At 51.4% G+C, this 9,645-nt stretch overlaps 1 long non-coding RNA gene across 1 annotated transcript; it reads right to left on the bottom strand.

Annotated features, from left to right (window-relative positions):
- Nucleotides 1-1,254: 1,254 nt before the first annotated feature.
- Nucleotides 1,255-3,729, bottom strand: LOC110346766 (uncharacterized). Its single transcript, XR_002390987.2, has 3 exons — nucleotides 3,673-3,729; nucleotides 2,477-2,623; nucleotides 1,255-2,111 (listed from the first exon to the last, which is right to left on the bottom strand). It is a non-coding gene; the product is annotated as an uncharacterized LOC110346766 (long non-coding RNA).
- Nucleotides 3,730-9,645: the final 5,916 nt, after the last annotated feature.

Genomic DNA, 9,645 nt, shown 5'->3' with positions numbered 1-9,645 from the left:
ATAGGCAGCCTTCGCAGCAGCATGGATCCACCAGCACCAGCACGCGGATCGATCGCTCCAGCCCAACTTCCACTTACCCTGCACGTCACCCCCCTCCAGGAAGTCCTCTGCGACCTTGCTCAAGGGTCTTGGAGCAGCTTCACAACTGTACCCCCATTATCGTATGGCATGGTACCCCCACCACCTCCCAGGCATGGACTCTTCGGCCCTAACAGGATGTGGGCCCCCTCATCCCCTGACTGCACCCCCAGGGAGGGGTCATATCCACTCTCAGGCCAGCGGTGACCTCGCTTAGCCCTGGCCAGAGTCGCCGAACGAAGGGGAAGAGGGAGATGAAGGTGCAGGGCTGGATGGAGGTCGGGCATCCGCTTCAAACCTGCTGGGACCCCGGAGGTCCCTTGGGAACCTCAGTGTGTCTTCCAGTCCCATCTTCAGCCTCCTGCTCTGAAATGGGGGTAACCTGTCCCCAGGGCTGTGATTGGCTCCGAGCAGGGAAATGTTACCAACCCTTGGCCACACACCCCGCACCCACCTGCACCCGGCTCTGCTACTCCCACACATCGGGCCAGGGTCCCGGCCCCAGCCCCATCCCGCCCCTGGGACTGGCTTCCAGCAAGGACTCTGTGGCTTCAGGCAAGGCTTTGGCTGTCTGCGCCCCTGGCCACATCTGTAGAGTGGGAGATCTGCCCTGCAGCAGCTGCTAGGTGCGGCTGGTGGGAGGGTGGTGCACAGGTCCAGGTCCTTCCTGGACCTTGCAAGGTGAGGAGAGAGGGCATCTGGGAAGCGCCTGTCTGGCTTGTGTGTTCAGTAAGGTGCCGGCTGCGCTGTGCCGCCAGAGCCCATGGGACCCCAGTGCCCGCCTCCTCAGGGCCTGGCCTGGCACAGCCAGAGCCAGAGAGCAAGGCTGTGCCTGTGGCCTGGGCTGGAGGAGACCACGGGAGGCTGTGACTTTCTCCTGATCTTAAAGGCCAGCCAACAGGGAGTTTTCAGGGTCTTTGAGAGCATTTTGGAGAAAAATCACGGCATTGTGAAAGCAGGAAGGAGTCAGACAGGCAGCCGAGTGCAAGTCAGCCGGCAGGAGACCAGGATAAGAGGAACCCAGCATGAGGGGCTAAGGACCAGGCTAACAGGGACGGGGTCCTCAGGTGGGGACAGGGATGGGGGGGCAGGCTGGGGACAGGGATGAGAATTTCTGGCGCAGGGCAGGAGGTCAAGGCTGGACAAATAGCTCACTGTCAGACCCTGAAGGGCTGTGGATGCTCACTAAGTCCCACCTCTTTACCAAATTAAGGCCACACCCTCCCTATGACTGCTGGGGATCTGGAAGCAAATTCGCAAGTGCTATGGTGATAAAGAAAAAAACCAACTCACATTACCAGCAAGCTGAGCCACGCCTCAGAGTACTAATTTCCACTGGTTTTTGGTTTTCAGCTCTATAAATCCTAAATGTGCTTTTCATTTCATTTTTCCACTCTTTGAGGACATCTGTTTGACATTTACCTCATGGGGCAGGGCTGGGGTCGGTGCTGGGTAAGCTCCCTTCTGATGCCTGTGCTTTGGGAGGGGGGTGGCCGGGCTGCTGGCAGTGCCCACTCCGGGCTCCCGTGCCCGATGGAGGTGGCTGCATTTCCTGTTCCCGTGTGAAGGACGAGATCTTCAGGCCATGTGGGGCAGCTTCACGTGTTTCCAATTTATAGGTTCAGAGCAGCATGCTGTAATATGGATTTTTATAGACTTGTACAGTCAGGTTTTTTGTTTGTCCTTTTTTGTCTGTTGATAGGACTTCCTTTGCCTATATATTTTCCTTTTAATTTAGCTGATTTACATCAAACCTGGGCTCTGAGTAGGAGGTAATGCGCACATAAATGTCAAAGCAGGAGCTGGCAGTGTCGTCATGCGGCCCCAGGAACAGACCCTCATTTACATGAGCACCTACTATGTGTCAGAGTGGTCACCATGCTTTCCTACGCTGTCTCTTTTTTATTATTGTTTTCCTTTTTCTAAACGAGCTGGATGTGATGGCGCACATCTGTAATCCCAGCACTCTGCAGGGTGAGGCAGGAGGATCGAGTGAGTTCAAGGTCAGCCTGGGCAACATAGTGAGTCTCTGTCTTAAAAAACAAAACAAAAAATTTTTTAAAATTATTTTAATTTTAAAAATCCAAAATATCTTTAGTGCTAATGATACAGTTTATGCTGGCTTCTCTTTTCAAAAGTCACACACGACAACACGAATTCAGTGGTCTGAGAACATTCAGCAATTGCTTATCCCAAAGGGACCGTACTTCTGGATCTATGCAATCAAGGAAGTATATAAACAAAGGAATATTGTAAAGATTTTCTAAAACTTGAATCATCCCTTCCACAGTGTTCTAAGGTCTGTGGCAGGGTCAGTTGAAGCAAAGGCCCTGCTCTGTCCGGAGCAATAAACATCCCGTGGATTCCACCCCGCCTCACTCCTTTAAACCCTTCCCACCTTGCAGCAAGATTCCTAGTCGCCGAAGCCTCCGCCACCCCGGGGCGCTATGACCGCAGGAAACAGTACCCGAGCAGGGATCCAAGGCGCTCCATCGAGGGCGTCTTCGGTCCCATACCTGGGGGTCCGCACAAACCCTGCAGAAACCTAGGAGGAGAGAGGTCAGGTGAGTGGACCCCACAGGGCATTTTCTGGAAGGGAAACGGCGCCCCCTGCAGGCGGAGGCCGCATGCACACTGCCCCTGGTGCCTCTACTGCCTCCTACCCAAGGAAACCTAAACAACCGTACAGGGCGGCCCCTCCCAGGACCTGCGCCCTCCTGTCCTAGACTTGGGTTCCCCACCCGTCGGACAGAAAGCAGGTTTCTCGGGCCTGGTACCCTCCCCCCAGGCCTCTCATAAGGGTAAATCCCACCAAGGACGTGGCAGTAGAAGTTTCTGGCGCTTTCTCTCCCCACTAAAGATTGCCCGGCTCTTGGGTCCTTTTTATTGAGTTAAAAAGCCAGGATTGTTTTTGGATGGGCTTGGCTTAAAGGCCTGGAAACTTGGTAACCTGAACTTCCCAGGTTTATAGACGGATCGTGTTGCTTGGAGAGATAAGGAGGGCTGGGTTTTTGCAAGTATTGAATGATTTTCATTTTTCATATCGGGCTGGGGGTGTCTGGGCCCTGCACCCTCTGGAACGACAGTCCCGGGTCCCCCTGGTCCTGCTTCCTGTGCAGGCAGTAGCCGGATGTGGCTGCTGGTGCATGGGGGAGGGGCCCTGGGAAAACTGGGCAGGGGCCTCAGGAGGGACCGTCCCTCGCCACGCCCAGGAGGGAGTGCGGAGGGCACAGGTCCACGTCACGCTCCAGGCCAGCCTGAGCTCCACAGTGAGTTCGGGACCAGCCTACACTACATAGCAAGACCCTGTCTCAAAAATAATAATGATAATTGAAAACAATGCTGCATGGACAGCTTATCCTTCCTGTGCCCTGCACCACCCTCGGACCACACGGGTAAAGATGCGGAGCCAGCAGAGCAGTGTGGGCACCCTGCCGCCTGCAGAGCCCTGGAAGGTAAGAGCGGCCTCCAATCTGCACGGCCTCGCCTCTCCTGCGGCCCCCATGCTCCTCGATAGGGGGACCCAAAGGAGCTAACAAACCCGGACCGGATCCCGCAGGAAGTGAGGGACAGAGTGAGACTCCATGCCCAGACCTGCGACCCTGTGTGCCCTACTCCCTGATGGAGTGGGTAGCAGCTCCTGGGGGAGGGGCCTAACGGACCAAAGGAGGGAGGGGCTCTGAGCCCCCACTGCCTCGCGTCGCCCTGTGCTAAGAAGCCCCAGCCTGTCTTCACCCAAAACCCAGCCTTGCTCTCCATCGCCAAGCTGCTGACTGGCGGAATTGAAGGGTTGATAAGCCCCTTGCCCCTCCCAGCCCCCAGAAGCCAGTTAAAGCGGATACACAAGTCGCGTGTGCTGGCACACACCTGTAATCCCAGCACTCTGGGAAGCTGAGGCAAATTCAGTCCTAGCCTGGGCAGCTGAGCAACTGTTAGGCTTGTGTCTAGATGTCCCCCCAAAGCCTCATGCGCTCACAGGTGGGGAGCCTCATTTTTCAGAGGTGCCTGGATCTAGTGTGTGATGCTGGGACTGATTCACGGTGCAGTGCTAGCCTCAAGGGCACTAGGATTAAGGGTGTGAGTGCTGCCTGCCTAGTAGCCTGGATAAGATGTAAGGGACAGAAGGAGCTGTGGCCTACCTTTGTTGCTTTGCTACCTTCTGCCTGCCATGAACTGTTTCTCCTCTGCAATGTCTGTCTGCCCTGCCACCTTGCCTTGGAGCCAGCCCATTATGGACTGAGCCCTCTACAAACTGTGAGCTAAATAACCTCTCCTCCTTTAACTTTGGTTGTCAGGTATTTTTGTCTCAGGAATGAGAAAGTAACTAAGACAGCAACTTCGCAAAAACCTGTCTCAAAATCTTTAAAAAAAAAATTGAAAGGGCTGGGGATCAGCTGTTCCTCTAGGTATCTTCCTGAATGAGTTAAAGACAGTGATCCATGCACACCCATGTTTATAGCAGCACAATTCATAATAGCTAAATCTCTCATAACAGCTTCTATACCCATCAACAGATGAATGGATAAAGAAAATGTGGTATTTGCACACAGTGGAGTACTACTCTGCCATAATGAAAGATAAACTTGATTCATCTGTAGGAAAATGGATGCACCTGGAGACCATAGTGCTAAACAAAATAAATCAGACATAGAAGATTATATATTGTATAGTTTCTCTTAACTGAGAAAACCCAATGGGTAAATAATTTAAAGAGCAAAATAAAAGATAGATAACAGGAAATGAAGATAGATCTTTTGCAAATGGGAAGGAGACCAGGAGATAGAGGAGAGGAGGGAGGAGAGAGAAGGGGAATTGAGAATTCAGATGTGCTGCGTGCGTGGACCAGGGACGAAGGTGATCATTATGCACTGGAAACATGTATAATAAATGTTTTATAAAAGTTTTTTTTTTAAAGAAAGAAATCAGACACACATACAAAAATCAAAAAGGGCTGGGGTGTGGCTCAGTGTGAAGGCCCCTGGGCTCAACCCCCAGTACTGCAAAACAAAACAAAAAATAGAAAGAGGCAGGACGCACACCTGGTGCCAAGATGGCAGATGCCCTTGGCCTTAGGAGCACTGCCATGGCGTCTCCGGCTCTGGCTCTGTCTTTGAATCCTGGGCGGGTGTGACGGGCCAGAAACTGAGCAGCAGCCACAGGGTGGGACTGCGGCCAGACAGGGCTCGCTTGGAGACCAGGGCGCTGCTCGAGCTGGCTCCGGATGTGTCAGGACAGTGGTGTCTCTCCTTTCCTTCCTCGAGGAGGTGAAATACAACCCCGTAATAACACTGTGTCCCTGATTTGCCCTGGACAAAAGTCAAACCTGGGATCTGATACATCTGAGATCAGCGTTCACATCTAATTGGACTTCACGGGCTGGCTGATTTCACATCCTCTGTTATTGTTGGTGCCGACAGAAGAAATGAATCTTTCAGGAGATCCAAGAAGAAATGAGTCTGTGACTCCTGGGAACTGAATACCCACCTATTTTACTTACTACAAAGGCGGCCTCTGTCCCACCCTTGAAACTTTGCAACAACAACAAAGTCAGACCCTGGGCCACCTTTTCACCAACAGACCTCATTTGCAGACCACCTGCTCCTCCTTCTCAATCTGAAAAACTCCTACTCACATGCCGAGACCCAGTCCAGAGGTGCCCATCTCTGAGACTCCCCAGTCAGTTAGCCGGGGCTATGTCCTGGTGACCAAAGATTGGATATGGTCAGCCCACTCCTAGCGCTCTACTTGACCTCCCCTGGTCCCTCTATGCCATGCCAACAATCCAAGGGCAGGAAAGTAATACCCTGTTCTCCTCTTCGTACAGTCCCCAGCACCCAGCAAGCACCTCCAGGATGTTTGCTGACTGAATAAATGATTGATTACCACATTCAGTTTTTCTTCTGATTGTAAATTAAAACAATTGTAGGGCCCTAAAAGTAGCATGAGGCTTGGGTGCCCACCGTGCTGTACGGAGAGGAGGTCTTTCATTAAGGAACCCTCTACCCTGCAAAGCAGGGACCTCCTGTCTAAGCCCCACACCCCCAGGGCCGCACCACTGAATGTTACTTTCGGTAATTAGCAAGGCTTTAGGGCAAAGAAGCCAACAAGGACAGCACACACTTTCAGGGGAGCTTTCACGAAAAATCCAAGCGGCTTTTCCCCCTGCTCCAAATGGTGGGGAGGGCACAGAATGCACACTTTGTCCACTGGGCTGCAGGGTGGTGGCGACCCTGTCTTCTCCTCTTGCGGAGCGGGGCTGGTTCCTCAAGAAGCAGCAGGCCCTGAGGCTGCAGCCCTCGTCTGCCCTGGGTCAAAGCCACAGCTAATTCTTCCCAGAGGCAGCAGTTTTGACATTGCAGTAGTTGGTTTTCCAGGGAGACAGAACCAACAGGACGTGTTTGTGCATGTACGTGAGGCCTCACACGTGTAAGCACAGCCATGAGCAAGGACACATTTTCTTTTCTTCTTTTCCTTTCTTTTTTTTTGGTTTTTTTCATACAGGGTCTCGCCATGTAGTTCAGAATGGTCTTGGACTCACTATGTAGACCAGGCTGGCCTTGAACTTGCTGTGATCCCCCTGCCTCAGCCTCCTGAGGGCTGGGATTACAGGTGTGTGCCACCAAGCCCGACTCTAGGGGACACTGTGTATACACGTGTCATTAGGCAATCTGTCATTGTGCACATGTCAAACAGTAATTTACGCCCTGTCCCAGGTACGGGTCAGTCCCTCTGTACGGCCACTTGATAGAGCCGAGCGATGAAGCACACAGCAGATGGACAAGCCTGCTGCCTGCGAAACACGGCAGACTCTTTCACAGCTTGTTTTTAATAAGGAAAAGGAGCACAGTCTAAAATGATGTCTAAAAGTCTAGTATGGTAAATAAAGAAACCAGTAACGTATGGCTTACTAGTATCAAGCATTACTCACTGTGCCTAATTGTACATGCCATTTGATATGACAGCAGCGGGGTAGGGGTGACCACCAGTGTGGCCAGACGCCAGGCACAGTGGGCTGCCGTATGATGTCACAGCGTCACTAGGCAGCAGTAATTGCAGCTCCCTTACTATCTTGCAGGACCACCGCCACATGAGTGAGTGTCTTTAGTGCCCTATTGTGGCCACCTCTGTGGCCTGAAGTCTCAGGGTGCCAGATTCGTGAATAATAAGGATGAGGACACAGCATTATGTTTTTATTTGACAGAAATTGCCATAAACATTTTTTTTTTGGTACTGGGGGTCAAACTCAGGTCCTTGCACTTGTGGGGCAGGCAGCGGAACCACTGAGCTAAATCCCCAGCCCCACCATAAACATTTTTAATTGATTCAGAATATCGAGGCAGCCACAAAAAGATGCCCAGGAATTCCAGAAGTGCTTTAGAAAGTGGCAAGAGGACAGCATAAGTGTGTCCAAAGCGAGGGGAGCATTCTGAGGGGGAATCCATGGCAATGTGACTTTGACTATAATATTTTTAATTTAAACCTTCGCTGTAGTTTTTTTGTGTACGGGGGGGTTTTTTGGTACCGGGGAGATCAAACTCCAGACCTTGCGCTTGCGAGGCAGGTGGTGGCACCATTGAGCTAAATCCCTGGCCCGATTCGCTGTAGTTTTTGATCACACTGCATATGGGTCTGCATGTGTATGCATCTCTGTATGTAACAGAAAAAGAGGGCGACTTTTTTCGATGTGTGATTTTATTACTGTAAATATACAGTAACAGTTTAAAAACTAGCCAGAGTATACAAATGATGACACATGTGAGTCTGCACCCCATCCTCCAAAGCAAAGCACTGCCCCACACTGAGGAGGAAAGGGCGTGCGTGTGCCCATGGATGGAGGGTGATTTCAAGGAACTAGATAAACATTGTTGCGGAGGTTTTTTGAGTCCAAAATCCCACAGGGAGGCCACAGGCATTGGACCCAGAAAGAGCTAATGCTCCAGAGCAGGTCCTCAGACTGTCTGCTGCAGAATTCCCTCTTGTTTGGGGGCATCTGTCTTTGTCCTACTTGGACCTTCCACTGATTGGGCGTGGCCCACCCATTGTAGACATGGCCGCTGCTTTATCCCAATTCCAGTGACAGAAGTGTTTAGTTCATCTCCAAAGAAAACACCTTAGCAGAAAGACCCAGAGGAATGCTTGGTTAATATCTGGGTGCTGTGACCCAGCCAAGGTGACAATATTAAGTTAGTCATCAAAAGGTCTGAAAAATGTGTTCTATTCTCAGATGTTTCTCTCTCTCTCTCTCTCTGAAAGATCAAGGTGAGCGAGATGCATCAGCTAAACATTTCCACCAGCCAGGCACAAGGTTTTTGCCTCCCTGCCTTCCTCCTGACACTTCACACTGCCCAACTTTCCAGTTTGTATGTGTTCTGTGCCAGTTCAATGGGCACAAACCAGCACTTCCTTTGCTGGGCATGGTGGCACATGCCTATAATCTCAACACTCAGGAGCCTGAGGCAGGAGGATCACCAAAAGTTTGTGGCCACAGGACCACTGGGCCCACTGGCTGCCGTTATCCAGATGTCTGTAGCGATGATGGTCATCCCCAGAAAGGCACTAATAATATCTCAATAAACGCACATACCACTGGTCCTCCCTGTTTACCAGCCGGGGGCTCAGCTCCACGTGCACACCTGTTCTTAGCTCCCAGTGACAGAAGTTCAAAACAAGCCAGGTGTGTGGTGGCACCGTGCAAAGGGCCTGGGTTCAATCCCCAGAAATGCCAAAAAAAAATCCCCCAAAAAAACCTGAGTCCAAATGTCCAGTATATTATGGCATGGATCTGTATCCATCCCAGCCTCATGCCCTGGCCGTCGGACCTGAGCTGACCGAGTCCCCTCTTCTGCACTGTAGTCGGGGCTGGATGGCCCAAGACCCAGGGCCCTTGGGAGGCTCTGAGAAACAATACACGGTAAAGTGGATAAAATATTAGACTGAGGAAATGATAACAGAGCGTACAGCGCCTAGAATTGAGCGAGTGGTAATAAACATTAACTTATTTTTTGAACTTCTTATTTTGTTGAGAAAATGTCTCAGGCTGTAGCCCAGGCTAGCCTCAAACTCAGGATGACCCTCCTGCCTCAGCCTCCCGAGTGCCGGGATTATAGGTGTGCACCACTACTCTTGGCCTAGATTTTTGTTTTGTTTTTATTCGTATGTGTTTGCAGTACATAAGTTTAAGCCTTATTGCTCCCAAATCGGCTTCGTAGTGACGAAAATTCTGCACTTTGGCAATATAGTATCTGCTACCACCGACCCCTGAATCACTGGCAGAGAACCTGATCGCGATCCTCTGCCCTCTCTCCGGGTCTTGATAAAATGAGTCTGTCCCCAGCTCTACTCCCCACCTTGGCCCATTCTGCAAAGTCTCCTTGCAAATATGACGGACGGCCTGTGACTGCTGAGGTGGCCATGGGTTTCTTTGCAAGGCTTCTTTGATCTCATCTTTGTCTCCAAGAAAGGGGAGCCGAGGTGACTGATCCTCAGAGAAAATGCTGGGATCCCCGTGAGAGGTAGCAACCTTCCAGCGGACGCCACCACAGTGCAGTTCTCTCTTCAACACTGTGC

The sequence above is a fragment of the Heterocephalus glaber genome, unplaced genomic scaffold (assembly GCF_053883595.1).
Source record: "Heterocephalus glaber isolate CG9 unplaced genomic scaffold, H.glaber_assembly_v1.0 deba00001608, whole genome shotgun sequence".
Lineage (NCBI taxonomy): Eukaryota > Metazoa > Chordata > Mammalia > Rodentia > Bathyergidae > Heterocephalus > Heterocephalus glaber.
This window is presented reverse-complemented; position numbering and strand designations above follow the sequence as displayed.